This window comes from Macaca fascicularis, chromosome 1 (assembly GCF_037993035.2).
Source record: "Macaca fascicularis isolate 582-1 chromosome 1, T2T-MFA8v1.1".
In the NCBI taxonomy this organism is placed as follows: Eukaryota; Metazoa; Chordata; class Mammalia; order Primates; family Cercopithecidae; genus Macaca; species Macaca fascicularis.
The window spans coordinates 103,204,770-103,226,708 of NC_088375.1; the positions used below are offsets into that span (position 1 = coordinate 103,204,770).

At 38.5% G+C, this 21,939-nt stretch overlaps 1 pseudogene; it reads right to left on the reverse strand.

Annotated features, from left to right (window-relative positions):
* Nucleotides 1-21,049: 21,049 nt before the first annotated feature.
* Nucleotides 21,050-21,312, reverse strand: LOC102145202 (small ribosomal subunit protein bS21m pseudogene; annotated as a pseudogene).
* Between the last annotated feature and the right edge of the window lie 627 nt (nucleotides 21,313-21,939).

A 21,939-nucleotide genomic window follows, 5' to 3' on the forward strand; every position in this document is an offset into this window, starting at 1 on the left:
TCACTCTGTTGTTTCTTTGGGTGTGCAGAAGTTTTAGTGTGATGTAATCTCATTCATCTACGTTTGCTTTTGTTGCCTGTGCTTGTTGTTTATATCATGTCTTTTGCCCATTTTTAAAATGGATTTTTCATTTTTCTCATATTGAGTTTTGGAGTTTTAAAAATATATTCTAGATGCTTGTATTTTGTTGGATATGTGATTCACAAATATTCTTTCCCAGTCTGGAGCTTGTATTTTTATTCTTTTAACAATATCCTTTGCAAAACAAAAGTTTTAAATTTTTATGAGGTCTAAGTTGTCAATTTTTTCTTTTGTAAATTGTGTTTTTAGTATCAACTTTAAGATTTCTTTCCTAGCTGTAGGTCCTTAACGTTTTACTCTACCTTTTCTTCTAGAAGTTTTATGGTTTTACTTTTATATTTAACTCCATAATTCATTTTGAGTTACTTTTTGTGTAAGTTGTATGACTTAGGTTGAGGGTCATTTTTTTTTGGCCTATGAATGTCATTTTAAAGACTATTCCTTCTCTTTCAATTTTCTGTTCCTTTATCAAATATTAATTGGACATATTGGTTTGGGTCTATTTCTGGGTTCTGTATTCTGTTCCACCACTTTATGTGTCCATTCCTCTGCAATTTCATGCTGTCTTATTTACTATAGTTATAAAAAAAAACCCTTAACACTGGGAGGAGTGATTCCTTCCACCTTATTCTTCAAAACTGTGTTTGGCTCTTCTAAAGCCTTTCCCTTTTCACACAAATTTTAGAACAATCTTGTCTATGTCTACCAAAAACCCTTTCAGAGATATTGATAGCAATTTTGTTAAACCTATAGATCAATGTCGGAAGAAATGAAATTTTTCTTATGCTGAGTCTTCTAGTCCATAAACATAATAGGTCTTGCCAAGTAGGTAGTTTTTCTTGAATTTATTTCATCAGCATTTTGTATCTTTTAGTGTATATATTATGTATATATTTTGTTAGATTAATACCTATTTTCTTTGAAGCAATTATTAATAGCTTTGTGTTTTAAAATTTGATTTCCACTTGTTTGTTGCCAACATACATAAATGAAACTAATTTTTTTGTGGCTAATCTTGTATTTTTTTGACCTTACTGAATTCATTTAGTAACACCAAGAGGTTTTGTTTTGTTTTGTTTTGTTTTTTTGGTAGATTCTTAGAATTTTCTATGTAGTCAATCATGTCATTTGCAAATGACGCTGTTTTATTTTTTCCTTTCTAACTTCCACGTCTTTTTGGTTCTTGCCTTATTGCAGTGGTTAAAATTTCCAGTATTATTGAATAAGAATGATTAGGGCAGATAACCTTGTTTTGTTCCCAATCTTAAGGGAGAAACAGTTTTTCACCATTATGTATGATGTTAGTTGAAAGTTTTTATAAATGTCCTTTGTGACATTGAGGCTAGTATGTTGTTTAAGTTTCACTTCTTTGAAGATGTTACTCTTCTGTTATTTATTCTAGTTTTTTTCTGTTCTGATCAGAGAACATATTCTGCATGATTTCAATTATTTAAAATTTGTTAAGGCTTGTTTCATAACTCAAAAATAGTGTATCTTGGTGTATGTTGCATAATTACTTGAAAAGAATGCCTATTCTGCAGTCGTTTAGTGTTGTAAGTGTTGTGTTCTACAAATGTCAGTTAGAGCCTGTTGATTGACAGTGCTTATCAGTTCTTCTGTATGTTATTTTCTGTTTAGCAGTTCTGTCAACTGATGACAGTGGGGCATTGAAGTCTTCAACTTTAATTGTGGGTTAATTCTCATGAGTTTAAATACACTGTTATATATCGCAGGGTTTGTACTCCTAAGTGCTCTTTCAGATTTTCTCTCATCACCATTATAAGTTTGTTTCTTCATATGAAGTTTAGAATGGGGCTTGTCAAGTACAAAATAGCAAAATTATTGTTACGTTTTTGCTGGAATCAGAGTGAATCTGTAGATGTAAATAATTAATACATAATAAATAAAATAAATTACTATATAAATAATATGCATGAAAATAAATGCATATTTAACATACATATAATATTGAGACTAAGAATATAGTTTGCATTATTATTTGAATCTTATTTTGTTCATGAGAGTATAAATTTTTTTTATGTTTATTCTTCAATGTTTTGCTAGCCTTATTCCTGGATATATTATCATTATATTTTTCTATTTTATTTGTAGGATATTTTTTCTATTACAATTTCTTATTAGTGGTTGGTCTTGGACATTGTAAGGCTCTTAATCTATTTTGTCAAATTGCTTAATTAAACAATTTTACAATTACACGTTACCTTACTTTAAGACTCTACTCAGGTAGTTGAACATGGATTGAAAAAGATTTTGTTAGCTTTGTCTTCAACACCTGTATCAGTCAGGGTTCTCTAGAGGGACAGAACTAAGAGGATATACACATCAAGGGGAGTTCATTAAGTAATATTAACTCACATGATCACAAGGTCCTACAATAGGCCATCTGGAAGTTGAGCAGCAAGGAAGCCAGTCTGAGTCCCAAAGCTGAAGAACTTGGAGTCTGATGTTCGAGGACAGGAAGCATCCTGCATGGGAGAAAGTTGTAGGCTGGGATGCTAAGCCAGCCTAGCCTTTTCACATTTTATTTTTTCTGCCTGCTTTATATCCTGGCTGCACTGGTAGCTGGTTATAAGGTGCCTACCCAGATTAAGGGTGGGTCTGGCTTTCCCAGCCCACTGACTGAAATTTAATCTACTTTGGCAACACTCTCACAGACACACCCAGGATCAGTACTTTGCATCCTTCAATCCAATCAAGTTGACACTCAGAATTCAACTCCTTAACAACTTGAACCCATACACATCTCCTCAGATCATACATAATCTTCAAATAAAGAAAATAATAAAGTCATAATTACACGTAATATAATACAGCTCTCCTTCATACAACTGGAAATGCACCAATCCCTAACTGCTATTACATAAAGTTAACAATATTTAAATACTGATATGAAGTCAATAAATATCTCACATGATAAAGGAAAGAGGAAATAAAATCAAGATATTTTCTTAGTACAAATGTATACATGCATAAACATGCTTTTAACAAAAGAGGGAGGAAATACTCATGATAATTACAGTCCTCATTTCTGCAGCTGGTCATGTGGTCATAGCTGGTATTGATGACTACCTTCCTCTGCCACCCTTTCTGTATTTCCTTTGCCTTCAGCATGCACCTCAGCAGGTTGTGTTTTTTTTTTTTTTTTTTTTTTTTCCTGGTAGAGTGACCCAAATCTTCATTCCTGAAGGGTCTGGGCCATTTGTATTCCTGCCTGGATTGGGCTGTTGTAGTTTCCCATTGGCCTTAATCACAGGGCATGGGAATACTAACAGGTGCCCTGATGGATCTCCTGTATTCCATGCATACTCTTTCTTACCTTCCTTGGGGAGTAGTAAACTGATTTCATTTTGATAGTCTGGGTCTATAACCCCCACCAACACTGTATCTCCTTTCTTAGCCTGTTGACTTAAAGGTAGGAGAAGCCCCAAATGTCCAGGAGGCAATCTCAGCTTCCAGTTTAATGGAATCATTGTTGTGTCTCCTGGTGGCAGTGTTCCTCCCTCTGGAACTAAGACCTCTAGACCAGCAGAACGTAATGTCACAGGAACAGGAAGCAAAAATTTTGCTAGTGGATCACTAGAGGTGATGATGAGTGGTGCCACTTTCACTTTCACCCCTTGATTTCTGGACCCATGAATCCTGGCTATGAGAGAAACCGTACCATATACTGGATGCTGATTCAGAGCATACAAGGCCTTCTGGAGAAATTTTCCCCAGCTCTGCAAAGCATTGTCACCTAATTGGCGTTGTAATTGTGATTTCAAAAGGCCATTTCACCATTCTATCAAGCCAGCTGCTTCAGAATGCTGGGGAACATGGTAAGACCAGTGAATTTCATGAACATGAGCCCACTGCCACACTTTTTTAGCCATAAAGTGAGTGGCTCTGTCAGAGGCAATGCTGTGTGAAATACCATGATGGTGCATAAGGCATTCTATGAGTTCATGAATGGTTGTCTTGGCAGATGTATTGCATGCAGGATAGGCAAACCCATATCCGGAGTGTCTATTCCAGTGAAGACAAACCTCTGCTTTTTCCATGATGGAAGAGGTCCAATATAATTGACCTGACACCGAGTAGCTAACTGATCACCCCAAGGAATGGTGCCGTATTGAGGGCTCATTGTTGATCTCTGTTGCTGGTGAATTGACCACTCAGCAGTGGCCACAGCCAGGTCAGCTTTAGTGAATGGAAGTCTAGGTTGCTGAGCCCATGTGTCACATCCATCCTTTTCACCACGGCCACTTTGTTAATGCGCCCATTGGGCAATGACAGGGATGTCTGGGGAAAGAGGTTGAGTGATGTCCACAGAATGGATCATCCTATCCACTTGATTACTAAAATCCTCCTTTGCTGAGGTTACCCGTTGGTGAGCACTCACATGGGATACAAATGTCTTCACAGTTTTTGACCACTCAGAGAGGTTCATCCACACACCTCTTCCCCAAATTTCTTTGTTACCAGTTTTCCAATAATGCTTCTTCCAAGTCCCTGACCATCCAGTCAAATCATTGGCTACAGCACATGGATCAGTATATAATTGCACATCTGGTCATTTCTCCTTCCATGCCAAGTGCACAGTCAGGTGCACTGCTCAAAGTTCTGCCCACTGGGAAGATTTCTCTTTACTGCTGTCCTTCAGGGATGTCCTAGAAAGGGGCTGTAGTGCTGCGTTGTCCACATTTGGGTGGTGCCTGCATATCATGCAGAACCATCTGTGAACCAGGCCCTAGTCTTGTCTTTCTCTGTCTACTGATCATAGAGAATGCTCCATAAGGCTATTGGTGCAGATGGGGGGAGAGAATGCAGAGTGGCAGGAGTGTAGACCATGGGCATTTGAGCCACTTCCTCATGTAACTTACTTGTACTTTCAGGACCCACTCAAGCCCAATCATATACATACCACTTTCAGGCCTCCGCTATTTCACCTATGGGGTGAAATACCCCTGACTGAAATGTTAATCTACTTTGGCAACACCCTTGAAGACACACCTAGGATTAATACTTTGCATCCTTCATTCCAATCAAGTTGACACTCAGTATTAACCATCACAACACTCCATCTCAATGATTTTCCGTCTCACATTAGAGTAAAAGCCTAAATTGTTTCACAGTAGTCTCCCAGGTCCTACTTACATTATTTGGCTACCCAGGCTACTTTTTGGACCTCATTCCTTACTGCTTTTTTTTCTGCTTTCAGCTATAGCCACAGTAGCCTTCCTGGTATTCCTTGAAAACGCTTAGTGCACTTTTGCATCAGGGCCTTTGCATTAGCTATTCTCTTTGTCTGAAATAAGTTCCCTCCAGAGAACGATATGGCTCATCCCTTCATTTCTTCACATTTCTACTCAACTCTTACCTTATTAGTAAGGTCTTGCCTGATGAACTCATATAGGAAGTAATCCTCTCCTCCACCTACTTTATTTCTTAAAATAGCATTTATCAATATATGAAACACTATATATTTTATTTATCTTTTCTTTCCCCTTTAGAATTTAAGCTACACAAGTGCAAAGACTTGCTCTTTTTCTTACTATTATGTCACCCATGCTTCATGTTGCCTGGTACATGTAAGCAGTAACTATGAGTGCAAATAATGAATACTATCAGGGCATGAGAGTGCCATCTTACTGTACTCTCACTTCAGTCACTTGCAAAGGGATCACACTTCAGCTTATATCAGGCTCCATGTTACTTTAGATCTACTGAGAAAGGGCTGTGTGTCTAGAAAGGAGAGAAGACAGTACAAATGAATTACTAGCAAAGAATAGCATGTGCAGAGGAGACCAGACTAGATTTGCAGATATCAGTTGGCTCTGTTGAAATCATTTCCTTTTCTCTACCCCTAGGAAATAAATGTGTGGATGCAGAACCAGTGAACAACTTCTGTGTTTCTGAATAAAACTGCTGTGGCTTCCCAGAAGAAGGAAGGAGATTTCTGAGTTGCAAGAGTCCATCTATGAAGGCAGAAGCCCAGGGGCCCTACAGTTCCTTTACTTCTTCCCTTTTCACTGGTAAAGAAACTATTCATGATGATCTTAGAGCCAGGGTCATTGTTGGTTGAGATTGATAAATTTATTTTTAGACTGCCATCCTGGGATGGAAACCATGCCTTAGGGGAGGCATTAGTAATCAGGTGGATGGTGTTTCCAGGATGAGGTATCATTTCTTAAAGAGATACTTCTTGGGCAATTATTACAGCTTTCCCTTCATAGAAAAACACTGATTAAATGCTTGATGCTATATATAGTGTCTCTGTGTTTATAAATCCCTAGCTTAAAAGTCTAAGCTACCTGTGTGTCCTACATTCAACCCCAAATCAAAATGCCCAAAATTTACCATCAAAGATGGTTGCAAAAGAATGTTCATTGTTGGGATATTAATTATACTGAAAACAATAACACTGTCAATGTTAGGGAGTTGGTTCGATTAATTATTGTATGTTTACAAAATGGAATAGTATGTAGTTATATATGAAGTAAATAAATATTTTTTGATGTAGAGAGATATACGTGATAGATAGCTAAGTAAACAAAATGAGGTTATACAGTAGCATTACAGTATGATCCACTTACATGTCTATGAAGAAATTACTGTTCAAAAATGAATATCAGAAACAAAATTTATTGTAGGAAGAGAATTGCTCTTTTATTAGAGAAAAATACTTTAGTTTGTCCTATGTTAAAGAAGGTATCACCTTCCCTACCCCATGCTACCACTATATCTAGGTAGTAGCTGGTAAGATGAAGAATGGCTAAAGTTCTTCCTAGTAATAAAATAAATGAAGTCGGAAACAACATGGGAAAATAATTTTCAAAAATATTACAAGTCACTTTTTTATTGCTGTGTCTGTCAGGCTTGAACTTCCTTATATGGTGTCTGCCTGTTGGAATCATTCTCATGACATCACAGCATCCACCCAGTACTTCACAGGTACAAAGAACATTCACACCATTTGAAGTGTTGATTCTCAAAACTTCCAATAAGATGGGTGGAAGAAAACACTCTTATTGTTATCATTTGGTAAATGAAAACATCAAATCAGAGAGTTACAATGACATACTCCAAATCTCAGAGATAATAGCTTCTGAAGATTATTTGTGTATGTCTTAGATTTAACAACTCAGTTGTATTGGTGCCAGGGCTGATCCGACATGAATGAATTAGTTTTCATTATCCAGACTCACAGAAGACTCATTTATAAACCTAAAGATCAATTTTCAAAAGTTTTATGTATTGGATATATCTTTCAAGATTCAGAACACTTGGTTGACCTATGCACAATAACACTTTTTTAGTACCAAGATAATTGACAAATAGAATTAGTTCATTTATTTACTCATTCAAAAATGTGTTTATCAACTACCTACTTTATGCTGAATTCTATTATAGAGGCTGACTCTTGAGTGATGTACAAAAATATATAATCTTTATTTCCATGGAGCTTATGATTTAATACAGGAAGACAGATATTAAAAATTGTGTTAAGTGCCTCAAATAAAATTTATAGGGTGTATAAGCAAATAAAATAGGGTAAATACTTATACTGGACTTGTAGTGGTTAGAATTCTTTATTGCAAGTGACAGAAACTCAAATTAGCTTAAGTTAAAAAAAGAGAAAATGTAAGAGAGAATGTAATGACTCTTTTGGTCTCAGTTTTCTAGAAATCAGAGCCTGAGACAGGGATTAAATTGTTGACACTTTATTTGGAATGCAAATACTCAAGTCAACACAGGCAAAAAAGAGGGGAAGTGAGAAAAGTGGAGATGTGGAGCATTGTCATGCTGGTCTTGATCATATCAAGTCATGAAGAAACACAGCAAGGGCACAAAAACAGGTGCACCACTTATCTGGAAAGTCTTCTCTGTAGAGGTTGCAATGAAGTCATGCCACAGAGCATTCCATGAGAATGAGGAAGAACAGAGAATCTGTCTCCTCCCCCAACAGCCTGTGTTGTGGTGTTTAATCCAAACACTAGAATGTTTAATGAACATAGAATCAGAGTAAAGGGCTTATAATAAGTCACTGGGGCTGTGGTAGCTCTTTGTCCCTTCTCCCCTATACAGGCATTCTTAACTCTCGTTACGCTGTGGCACACTGAACCATGTGAGATATTGATTCCCTGGGCCTTCAGTTCATTGAGATGTTGCCTGAGACTGCTGAAATCCCTGGACCATTAATCTTATACTACAGAATCCTCCCTTGGGCCTTTGGATGCCCCCCACTTTATACCAGATTGCCCAAAAATTATTATTGTGATACGAAAAACTTTGGGAAGCACTGACTGGAAGTACATACTTTTGGTACTTTGTCCTTTGTGAGCTAAGAGGGGTGTTTCTCCTCCACAGATTGTGTTGGAGACACATGGACACATGTTTGACTTCTGATTCTAGTGCAGGCAGATTCTCTAAGGCTGAAGCAGGGTGGAGTTAAGTGACCTGAGGGTGTGTGTCAATGCTGGTCATCAGAATCTGGAGGCAGCAGATTTTTAAAAATGTGTTGGAATGTGTTGGTCTTCTTGGAAGCTCAGGGAGACTAATTTGCTCTCTTCTTTTTTTTCATCTTCTACCTGCTATATTCCTTTGCCCATCCCTGCCACATCCAATTAATTGAGAAAAACTTCTCTAGTTATAGTGAGCTTTGGTGCCTGATTGGAGCAGATGATATCCATCAAAAGTTTTAGAGAGAAATGATGGCTAAGCATCATTAATGATTAATCTTACTTTTAAAGTTCTCCTTTTATATCATAGTTTCCAAGGTGATAGCTCACTGATTGCCACCTTATTACTTTCTACTCCTTGTTGGGAATTGGGAGCTACCAAGACTTATCAAAACAAATCTATAAATAATTCTTTTGGATGGGTTACTCCTGTTGGGAAGAACTAGGCCATGGCATATTCCCTCTATCATTTGTTGAATCAGTTTTGCGGTACTTTATTTTTCTTTAAATCCTGTGGCTGCATCCTATGTGTACAGCTTCCAAAATGATTTTGGCTATAAATCAGATGTAATGTTTATGATACCCTCTGTTACCTCATGTCACAGTGCACTGTTTCAAACATCTTGGTAGATTTTGACATTTATTTTCCTCTTAGGGGTATATTTCTAAAATGGGATTACTGAGTCAGAAAGAATTTGAACAGATCTTATCATATATTGTGAAATTATTTTTCTAAAAAAACTATCATTCTTCAATGTCATGAGCAATATACTTATTTCCAAATAACCTACTACAATTGCATTTTATCCTTTATGCTTACTTTTGTTAATTTAACTACATTGTGCCCAGAAAAATATATAAATATAAATATACAGCCTTTTCTCCTGTTTCTCTTTATAAATATATGTCTTCGCTTGCTCTGTTCAGTGTCTGGACATGATTGAGATAATAGGAAGAAAACTAGAAGCTGAGAATGAAGTGATTCATTTCCATAAGAAAGGACACAGAAGTAGCTACAAAAGAAAAATATTTTAAGCAAAAGAGAGAAGGAGGTTAGAAGTAGGAGAGGAGGTAATGCAATAAGAAAGCTAGAATATTGAAAGAGATTTTAAAAATGTGTTGGAAGTAATAGGTGCTGTGCTGAATGCATTTTTGGGAGAAAAGGTGTAAAAAAAAGATACTGAGGAAATTTGGTTTTCTGTTGTCTGATAAGATTTCTTCTTTTCTAATACAGTTAGGAAGGAGGTAACTTTCACTAGGACTACCACACTCTGGCTTATGGCATAAATAAGTAGGAATATATCCCCATGATATTATGTTCCTGAAAATACTCCCCCTACCCCGCACAAAGTTAGAGATACTGTGAAGAAAACTGTGACATCTTAATAATGCCCATTGAGGAAATAACGCAGTTTTGACCTGGGTATTTCGGACGGAGAACCAGACTTAGAGCATTAGTTGAGTTCATTGATACGGGGAAAAAAAATAACTCCCCCTACAGGTCTTTCCTTTCCCCTTTCCTTTCCTTTCCTCTCCTCTCCTCTCCTCTCCTCTCCTCTCCTCTCCTCTCCTTTCCTTTCCTTCTTTCTCTCTTTCTTTCCTTTTCTTTCTCTTTCTCTCTTTCTCTCTTTCTTTCTTTCTTTCCTTCTTTCCTTCTTTTTCTTTCCTTTCTTTCTTTTTATCTTTAAAAAAACAAACAAACAAACCACAACCTCCATGAATATCCAATTTCCCAATAAATTAGAGTCTTTCCTAGGAGAAAAGCTCTGGGTAGCCCCCTGCCCTATACTAGCACCTAAGACAGGGCCTTGTAGGAACTGAATGACTGTTGTGAGGCATGCCATTAAATAAATTTTGAAACCACAATTAGAGGTCATGTGCTACCATAAGTGAGAAAAACTCATGGGGGTTCTAGTAGTGATGGTAGAGGAAGACACAAAGTTGTGAGCACACTCCTGAAGATTACAGGTTGATCAACGTGGGAGGTCCATTATTGGAGATTAAATGAGACCCTGAAAGGTCCAGTTGATGCCTACACCGTTCCCCATGGATGGCACAGACTTGATCACAAATCCAGGATTTCACAGGGTTTGAGAAGGCAAGGATACCCTAGGCACTGATCTTAGTTATGGAGAAGAGTGACATCTGGTGGCGCTCATTAAGAAAAAAGCTCTGTGAACATGCCTCACTTATCAAGAGGCATGATATAGGCGGATGTTCCTATGATAGCAGCCAGATCTGCTGATGTATTTTCCATCAGGACTGTTACAAATTTCCAAAATATAAAGTTCTAAAAAGAATTCTGGCAAACATATGTAGGCTGAGCCAGGTAAAATCACTCCAAAGGGCTGCAGGGAGGAGCCATGCAAACCAGTAAGAACAAAATAATATCAAGGATGAGCATAAACTTTGAAGTTGCAGGGGTCCTAAGTGACCCAATTAAATTTCAAAAACCTCTTTGAAAAGATTACAATAATTTCCCTGGATAAAAAGTTGACAGGGACAAAAGCAAAAGTGTTTTATATTCTGTATTTCCTCTATCCTGTCTTTTGTGGAAAATTCTTTGTTTGTACTGCTCAGTTGGACTGATTCACATAACCAAAGGAGAGTGTCAGTGTGAAGTTTGGAGTGTATTTGAGGGTGGCTTGGAGGCACATACAAGGCTTTTCAGATGCTTACAGTTTAAAGTAATACTTCCAAATATGAGTTTACAAGAATGAAAATTTAGCAAGTATTTTGAAAAGGAAATTTTTAAATATCTTAGTTAAATTTCCTAGACACTTTCAACTGCATTTTTATTTTATTTTTTATTGTTATACTTTAAGTTCTAGGGTACATGTGCACCATGTGCAGGTTTGTTACATAGGTATACATGTGCCATGTTGGTTTGCTGCACCTATCAACTCGTCATTTCATTAGGTATTTCTCCTAATGCTATCCCTTCCCCAGCCCCTCACCCCCTGACAGGCCCCGATGTGTGATGTCCCCCTCCCTGTATTCATGTGTTCTCATTGTTCAACTCCCACTTATGAGTGAGAATATGTGGTGTTTGGTGTTCTGTCCTTGTGACAGTTTGCTTAGAATGATGGTTTCCAGCTTCATCCATGTCCCTGAAAAGGCCATGAACTCATCCTTTTAATGGCTGCATAGTATTCCATGGTATATATGTGCCACATTTTCTTTTTCCAGTCTATTATCAATGGACATTTGGGTTAGTTCCAAGTCTTTGCTATTGTGAATAGTGCCACAATAAACTGTGTTTTTAAATCGAATGCACTGTCTTTGATTTCGTTTTCCAGTAAATTGTCTAACAAATCTTCTCATGTACTCAAGCAATCACAAATGAAATAACTTGCACTTATAAATATGGTGACTATTAAGTTCTCCTCAATTATGTTTACAAACTGAATAAAATTCTCTTATAAATTTTAACTTCAAACCACAGTTCTATGGGACAAATTTTTTCTCAACCATCCAGTGGTTTGGTTTATTTAATTGGTCACTTAAGAGGCCAGGTCATGAAAATAGACAGGTGTGCTGTGATTCCTCTAAATCAGTGGTTAGGAGATAGAGCATCATCAAGATGGGCTGGTATAATTACATGCTGCTACAATAATGCTTGCCTGTGTTTTTAACCAAAGAAGTTTCCTATCAGAGGTTTGGAGTTCTGACAGTCTTAGTTATGATACTTGTTTCTCTTGAGGGTCCTTTGCTCTTCAATATTTAATGCATTTGGCAAGTTGTTTGCTGTGCATACCACTGGGCATTTTTATAAACACAGAGATAAGATTTTTGCACTTATTGAATTTGTTTATTCTATTCTTTGTTATACTAAACAGAAAAATGAGAGCTGTATAAATTATTAAATGAAGAGGAAAAAGAGAACCAAAAGGAAGATAAACATAAAAAATAAGAATCATAAATTTAAGATGATCAGATTGAAGCCATGGAGTATTATGAAAACATACTATCTTCAAGAAAATATGCTGATAATTTGGAGTATTTAGGACTGTTTCACTAGGATACAATGAAAATTCCTTCTTAATTAGAAAACATGTGCAAAACATATTAGAGCTCAAATAAATGTTGATTGTTTTTCCTCTCAATTTCCCCCAACAATTCTAAATAACTTACTTGTTACACATTTTAAAAATTGGAATCTCATGGTTAATTTATTAGATACTATAATATTGCACATTATCTTAATTTATATATTCAAAACACCAAATATACAAAGGTCACTTTTCAATAAGTAGAAAAATATTAATATGTGTTTACTTCATCATCTCAATTCTTATTTTCACCTTCATTGAAATAAGCCCCTTAATCATTAAAAAAACAATTTTAGCATCTCGATGTAATTTTGAGTTACTAAATATTAGGAATTTGCTTAATTGCTAGTTACAAAAACCTGAAATGATGATGGCTTAAATGTTAGGAACTTGTTTTTCTTTCACCTAAAAGATATCTATTCATGCAAAGATTGAATCATTTCAAAGAGATTCACAAAAGCTTTCCCAGAAGTACCACCCAACAACTTCAACCTACATATCCTTGTGCATAATGCAGTCATGTGGCTACCCCTATCTGCAAAGAGGTGGATGGGAAATCTGGATGTTCATCTGGTCGCATGGCTGTCCTCTGCATTTACCAAATAAGAAGGGGGGATTGAATAATTGATGTGCAACTGGAAGTCTCTATCATAACCAGCCAGGCACCTTGACTTTACAGTGTCAGTGCACTGATGCTGCATAGAGAACCGAACTTTGGGTTGAGGCATGAGATCTAGAGCAAGACTTCTGGGATTGTTTTTTACAAAACTGTGAAAAAATAAGTTGAGGTTTGTTTTATAGTTTCTGTGCCAATAGAGACTTCAAATCCATGTCCTATAAATGAAATGGACTTGCAGCTCAGTGTCCTTGGATTTGAAGGGCATCTTAACAACATTTCGAGTCTGATTTGAGGCTATGAGCACCCCTCACCAATCTCCCACTAGGCCTCCACCACTAGACTGGGTTCTAATAATTATTTGCTTTTCAAATTCTCCTTATATTTTAGCTGGCAGGAGCACAACTCTAATAGATATTTACTTAGCATATTATTGAATGCAGTATATTTTACATGTCAGCTCCTGGATTTGAAGTAGCAGCTTTTAGGGTCTTTCTAATGAAGAGAGGGAACTTGAAGGAACACAAAGACAAAATATAAAAGAAAGCTCTGGCAAGTGAGAGGAGGGGCAAGAGAGTAAGGAAATTGGGATAAGAGGTCTAAAGTGAGACAAGGAAGCTGAAAACTTAGGAAAAATAAGAGATTTAGGGTGAGCTGGTGCAATGATGACAACGTTTGACAAGAGATATTTCTAAAGGACAATATAAAAAAGTTTTTTAATGTACCGTGTATTATAATATCCATCATGTCACTCCCTGAACTTTCTGTCTCCTCAAGAGATAGTCTATAAAAGTCTGTGTTACTGTTCAAAACTTTTGGAGGTTGAATTTTGGTATTTTTGAAAGTGCTACCTTGTCAAAATGGATGTTGATGAGAAAGTAGAACCTTATTTATTGGTATCCAGGAGTGTCATGACATGTGATACCCAATCTCTGTTTTAAGAAATTCAAAGAAGTGTGGGTGTCAGATTCCACTCAACCTTCAGATAAGTTGTGGGAAATCCAAATTCGTACTTGCTTTATATACAGAGCTCTGGACAACAAGAAATCCTCTATTCTGCCAGGACTTAGAAACAGGTTAGAGATTGCTATGTGGGGGAACCAAGGAACAAAGAGTCTATCAATCAGCAGACATTTACTGAATCTGTATTATGTTCTAGGTATTATGCTACAAACTGGGAGAACAATGGTGTACAACGTAGGTGGCATCTCTGTCCCTAAGGAATTTATATCAAGGAATTTATATTTAGTGAGCCTGAAGGAGCCCCACAAAATCTCCTCTGGGGGCCATATTTGGGGCAAGGAAGCAAATTGCATGGAATGACCTGCAGGGTTATGGACATCTTAACAGGTATCAACCTGGAGAAATGATCTAGCCTGGAGGCCAAAAGACATGCTTCAGTCGCCTACACGGATAGAAAGTGATACCTAAGGACCTGATCCCCAGCGTGTGCCTTTCTGCACTGCATGTATGCCCCTTTATTCTAGAGTCATTTTCAGAGAAAAGGGGGAGAGGGAAATATCAGGCTGAGTGAGAAAACCCTGACATAATTGAAGTTAACCTGATTTGGCAAGATTAATGTCTATTTACTTATTTGGCAGTAGGCAGAATGGAGATTAGAGATAGAAATTAAATTTAATTATACACATAGAAAAGTTATAATTTTTATACACTTTAGTTTATGTTTTTTGTATATTTTTATCCAGTACATCTGGTTACAAATCGAATTGAACAGAAATTATCTAGAAACAACTTTGAAGTCAATATGTTGCATGGTAACTAAAATTAGTATTTGGGTTGGCATTAAAATATGTTTTAGGAGATGTACCCAAGTACCTGGGTCATTAGAAAGTTTTTCCATGTGATTTTGGATTAAATAGATACAGTATTAAAATGGATTCACTTTTGTGTTTCTGACAACATTTGTGGGAGTTTTGGCATTAGAGTCATAATCGGGTGTACGTCTAGAATACCTTTGGTTTAGGATTGATATCTTGAGATTTGAGTGTTTATGAAACATTTGGCTTCAATTTAAGGCTAGGGATGAAGAGTAAGTGCAGGTTTTGATTCCATCAGGGTTTGCACTGACAGTAACAAAGTACAGATGGAGACGTTCCCTTTATTGCCTTCTTGAGGATGTGCTGAGGTAAAGAGGGTTAAAAGACAGATTGTTACATAATCAAATACCTGACAAGTTAGGCTATGGTTAAGAGACCAACTCAAGTTGTTTACCATGGATCAGGATTAGAGAAGATCAGCAAATGGTCAGTTAAAAAAATGGAAATAGAAACAAGTTAGGGGATAGGGGACCTCAATGAAAAGAGCTGGGAAAAAGAAAGTGTTAGAAAGCTCAGGAAATGAGAAGCTATGTTCAGAGGTTTGGCTGGTGCATTTCATATTTCAGAGGAGAAGCAGTTCTGGCAATGATGAGGTCCAAGACAGAGGAATAGAAGAGAGGGAAGGTGGAAGTTGTAGAAGCCAAGGTGTTCAGGGAATTGAGATGAGGTTAGTAACAGGAGACTCCGCCAGCTGAGACAAGTGGTGCAGGATTTTAGGGAAAGAGCTCAAAGCTGTCTGGAAGTAGACAGTTTTCTGAAGAACATTGATGTAAGACACACACTGAAGGCTAGAAGACACCCTGCAGTCTACTCTAATGAAAAGTGAGCCCCATGTCCTGTTTGTTTGGCATCATTGTGAAGCCCCTGTCCCCGAGGCTCTTTGAATAGTTTCCAAAGTTTCAGTCCTCAGGAGCTCCACTGGCCCAAACTTGGGATGAGCTAATGTTATTTCTCCCAGTGAACTTTTCTTTTGTTGTTGTTGCTATGTGATTGCCTAATTAACAGTAACCTAAAGGTGGTGGGGGGCTTACAGAGTCCTGTAAGCACAGTTTCTTTCACCTGAATTTCTATGGATCGCATAGGTCAATTACTAGGCTGTGGACTCTGAAAGTAGGAAACCATCCAAGTTGTTCCCCCTTATAATCCCAGTGCTTGGCATGCAATAAATGGTTACTGAATCAATGAATGCTTGAATGAAGGTATTATCTGTGAAAGAACATCACAGAGCCTTTAGACTCACCAGAAATGCCAACTTTGCCTCTACTTCTTGTCCGTTATGTCCACATTGTCTTGTGTGGGCTGGGGGATAAAGGCAATAATGTCTTCAGGAGGAACAACTGGCAGGAAATAAGTACTCTGTCAAGATAGAGTTTGGATCATCAAAGATGTGAGAGCTAATAGGTTTCAGGTCGTTCAGGAGGCCCACCACCATAATATTAGTCCAGGAAGATTCATTTCAGTCCTTATTGGCCAAGATGAGGCTCTTAATGTGCACTTGTCTTGCTTAGGATTGATTGGCCTTGGAGCTGGGTGGGGCCCACCGGTGAGAGTCACTGGGGGTATGTTTTCTAGGCTAGAGAAGGCAAAACCTGATGTTCTGAGATAGTTATCAGAATGATTCGGCCTCTCCTAGGCTGCTATATGCTTTCTATGAGCTATAGACCTAGATTCTTGTGGGTTTGGTTGCTCTTTCCTGTGTACATCTGTAAACACTTGTAGATAGTAGCTTTGATTCTCTTCTGTTGTTCTCATTTTTTCACCTACCTCCATCCCTCACAGTGACCAGGATGAAGAAGCAGCTCCACATTATGTCACATGAGGAACAGATCCAGAACTTAAGGTTCAGGGAACATGATCACCATCTTTAGACACTTAGATTAAATTTGCTCTGTGCAATTCCTGAGGAGAAATCTCTACCTATATATGGAAATTACAGGAAAACATTTTTCTGTCAACTCATCAGAAGAAAAAACTGAGGATAGAATAAGTTGACCCAGATACCATGAACTCTCTATGACTGTAAATGTTTAGTTACATTGCCTGTTTACAGATACTCCATTACTGATGGCTGATTATTATTAATACTTTTTCAATTCACAAAATCTCAGGGTTGATTAGTGCAGAAAATTTCTGATCACTCTCAGGAAGGAGGTCCTAAGGACTTAGTAGTTAAACCTCCAGCACCGACCCTGTCAGTCTGGGCCCTTGTGGATGCTGCAGGGCAGACAGGACACCTGCATTGTGGCCTCCCTCAGGGTCATGACAGAATCACAATGATTTTCCTTTCTTTAAGTATCTGCAATGAGGAATCCAAGAGGACATAGAACAGGTTATGGCAGCCCAAAGACTGGAGTCCACAGGGAGGAAACTCAGCGAGCCTGCCTGTTCAGGGTGCCCTGGCTGAACCCGGACTGGTTGCCCACATCCTGCTGGCAGCAAAACCATCCCTAGCTGTCCTTGTGTCCCTGGTGTGCTCTGCCGTAGAACTTCTACCCGTGCTTTTCTGGACTTTCCTGGAACAATATTTAAAAAGCAGCATTGGCCTTGCACGATGGCTCACACCTGTAATCCCAGCACTTTGGGAGGCCGAGGCAGGCAGATCACCTGAAGTCAAGAGTTCAAGACCAGCCTGATTAACATGGTGAAACCCTGTCTCTACTAAAAATACAAAAATTAGCTGGGCATAGTGGTGGGTGCCTGTAATTCCAGTACTCGCGTCGCTGAGGCAGGAGAATTGCTTGAACCTGGGAGATGAAGGTTGCAGTGATTGCACTCCAGCCTGGGTGACAGAGTGATCTAAAAAAAAAAAAAAAAAAAAAAAAAGGGCAGCATTATAGTTCAGAGGCTAAGAGCATGAGTTTTGGGTTTTGGAGGCAGGTAGACCTAGTTCTAATTCCCACTCTGTCACTTACTAGCTGTGTGGCCTTGAACAACATATATTGGCTCTTTACTGGTAGTTCTGTTGATTAGATTTATGCTTTTTAAATTTTGCTAGGGGGATCAGTTTTCATTTCCACCTTTTATTAAATATTTAAGTAGCCTTGCTTAATCCACGTTCATGTTCCTCTTTTAAATGGGAAATCAAAAGTGACAGTAAAGCGAGTAGCTTACGGAGTCACACCTCAGAGGAGCACTAAGTAGGGAGGCCAGCTTGCTTCCTACTGCTTATTAGCCTTAATTAGCCCTTCTGTGATTCAAAGCTTATTCCCTGGACATCTCTGATTCTAAACCTAGGCCCTGTGAAAGATAGAAATTTCCATGTTCAAAGCCCTTATTCTGTTAATGTCAAAATAAATGAGTCAGTATGGGGCTCACAAGAAGAGAGTAAAGCAGAGCTACCTGAAGAGGTGATGTTATGTTAATGGTGAAATAAGTGCTCTGTAAGGAGACACATATACAGTTTACTCATGAGCACTCTCTACTTAGCCTTGGGAATATTGTACTGTGCAACTTCAATCCTTCCTCATCCAGGAGATAATTTTTTAATCTACGTGATTGAGAGAACCATCTGTTCTATTCAGCCCGTTTCTCTTCTTCAGGTTCTGCCAGACTTCTCTGTGTATCCACATGTGTTTCCTCCATATTGTCTGGGCAGAGGAATATGTTTTCTTTTTTCAAGGTCTTAGTTTCTCTTTTATCAATTGGAGTATGCTGCCTCTTGAAAAGAGGCTGGAAATGGTATAAAGAGATAATAATTATCTAATCTATCACCTGTATTGTGATTTTGTTAATTGACCCAATAATGATTTTTATAGCATTTTTTCCTCCTGGATCCAGTGGAGGATACAGTCTACAGTAATTTAACTGTTATGTCTCTTAGGCTCCTTTAATCTGGAGCGTTTCCACAGGTGTGTGTGTGTATATATATATACCGAGATCGTGCCACTGCGCTTCAGCCTGGGCAACAGAATGAGACAAATCTCCTTTGTAGGAAATTTGGTTAAAATCCTTTGATACTTACTTAATGGACCATAAAAATAAATGTGTCTTGAATATATTCTGTATGCATTTGAAATATACATTCTACATTTGCTGAATGTAGTGTTATATAGATACCTATTAGGCAAAGTTAACTGATAGTACTGTTCACATTTCTACATCCTTATTGATTTTTTGTCTTCCTTTTTTACATGGACTAATTAGTTCTGTGAAGGTGAAATGAAGAAGAATGATACAACAGAGAGAACAGCATGTGTTTAGATTATAAAGAGGAATAAAGTGTGTAAATAGACTTCTGTCTCATCACTCCACTGGAAATGCCAGTTAGCTGAATCCCAGCAGTGGGCACAGGTTAACTTCTTAGCCAAGAAGCTCTTCAAACACTATACAAAATCAGCATCTGAAGGGATGTCCCACTAGCTCTTCAGTCTCAGTGTACCTAAGCAGAGCTTGCCATACATTTCTACCCTTTATCTGATCTATCTACTCTACTAAAGTCCCTATCTGATTGGAATGGGAACTTTCTCCAGTGCCGTATCTCATCACATTCTCCATATAATTGCTACATCTTAGCATAGTCGAAGGCACCTAACAGGTGCTGAATTAATGCTGAATGAAATCATGAAGCACTGCCCACTTACCTAAGTCATTGGCCGTGACCCATTCAGACTGCTCCCCAGAAGAAACATTCCTGAAATCCTATCTATAGCAAGAACCTGGATAGTTTGACAGGCCTGTGGAAGCAGGCTGATCACAAGAAGACTGTAATACCTGAAAGCAATCTTGTCCAGGTGGGAGAGCTAGGACTCCAGGCCTTGCAAAGGATTGGGACCCGAGCAGGAGGAGACACACACGGAAAACTCAGGTAGTGACTAGGCCTGACTCACTGTTCTTCTTTGTCCTCATTCACAATAGGGGTAGCCTCAGAACACCATATTCTGCTGTGCGGTTTGTGCCATGTACACCTCCTAGGGAAGTTGGGGTAGGTACCATTCACATTGTGCTCAGTGGGACTGACTGCCTCTGCTGGAGTTGTGCAGTGTACAACCAGGATGATCCTGTATGGATCACCTAGGAAAAGGGGCAAAGTAATAACCAGCAGGAGCCCTCACCTGGGTGGGTCAGCAGCTGAGCTTTCTCTTTCAAAGAAAAAAATAAGGTTTATCTATAACAGCAGAGGGCATTCCACTCTAATGGATCCTTGAACTTACTATGAGAGGCAGAGCCAACTTTTCAGAAATGAATTTACACCATCCTATCAGCTATGGAGGACTGTTTTTTTTTTTTTTTTTTTTTTTACTTTCAACAAATGTTTCATTGTAGTAAAACATAAAATTTACCATCTTAACCATTTAAGTATACAGTTCAGTGGCATTAAACACATTCACCTTTTTGTGCAACCACCGTCACCATCCATCATCCATCTCCTGTTTTTTTGTGTGTGTGTGGAGTTTCACTCTGTCACCTGAGCTAGAGTGCAGTGGCATGGCCTTGGCTTACTGCAACCTCTGCCTCCCAGGTTCAGGTGATTCTCCTGCCTCAGCCTCCTAAGTAGCTGGGACTACAGGCACCTGCCACTATGCCTGGCTATTTTTTTTTTTTTTTTTTTTTTGTATTTTTAGTAGAGATGAGGCTTCACCATATGGGCCAGGCTGGTTTCTTGAACTCCTCGTCTTAAGTAGTCTGCCCGCCTTAGTCTTCCAAAGTGCTGAGATTACAGGCGTGAGCCACCATGCCCGGCCATCATCTCCTAAACTTTTTCATCTTCCCAAACTGAAACTCTGTGCCTATTAAACAATAACTCCTCATTGCCCCCTCCTCCAGCCCTAGCAAATACCATTCTACTCCTAGACTACTTTCAGACTCAGTTTGTTCTTTCACTTAATAAAAGACAGGGTTCACTGCTGACTAATGGGATTGTTTCTATATGTGGAGGCCTTCTTGCAAACATATGATTGAGTTTATTGCAGAGAACGGTAATAGAAAATGAGATTGTAAAAAGAAAAGAGATGGAGACAAAATTGGATGAGGGTTTCATACTGGGTGTCCCATCCACAGGCCTCAGCAACCCTGCCACAGATCTGCCTGATTCTTTCGCATCAAGAAGTTGATCTTGGAGCCATTTCCATGTTGTAGATCTGCTGGCACCTTGCATAGCTTTCCCTCTGTCACTGGTGGCATGGCTTCTCATTATACTGTGGACGTTTAGTGTCCTCAAGGAGCCCATCCATAGTGAGGATTCTGTTTAGGGTCCTGTATGCACCTTCCACATTTCCTTCCTGTACCATCACAGCACCGGTGATGAACTTCAGATGTTTTGCCATGACCTTGGATTTAAATCTCCACTCTGCAGAGCCTGGCACGCTCAGTACCTAGTCGACCCTGGCTATGGAGGATTTTAAGTTGCTTAGAAATATGTGTGTTTGCCTGTTGGTGGGACTGTAAACTAGTTCAACCATTGTGGAAGACAGTGTGGCGATTCCTCAAGGACCTCGAGCTAGAAATACCAGTTGACCCAGCCATCCCATTACTGGGTATATACCCAAAAGATTATAAATCATGCTGCTATAAAGGCACATGCACATGTATGTTTATTGCGGCACTATTCACAATAGCAAAGACTTTTAACGAACCCAAAAGTCCATCAATGATAGACTGGATTAAGAAAATGTGGCACATACACACCATGGAATACTATGCAGCCATAAAAAGGAATGAGTTCATGTCCTTTGTAGGGACATGGATGAAGCTAGAAACCATCATTCTGAGCAAACTGTAGCAAGGACAGAAAACCAAACACTGCACGTTCTCACTCATAGGTGGGAATTAAACAATGAGAACACTTGGACACAGGGTGGGGAACATCACATACTGGGGACTGTCATGGGGTGGGGTGAAGGGGGAGAGATAGCATTAGGAGATATACCTAATGTAAATGATGAGTTAACGGG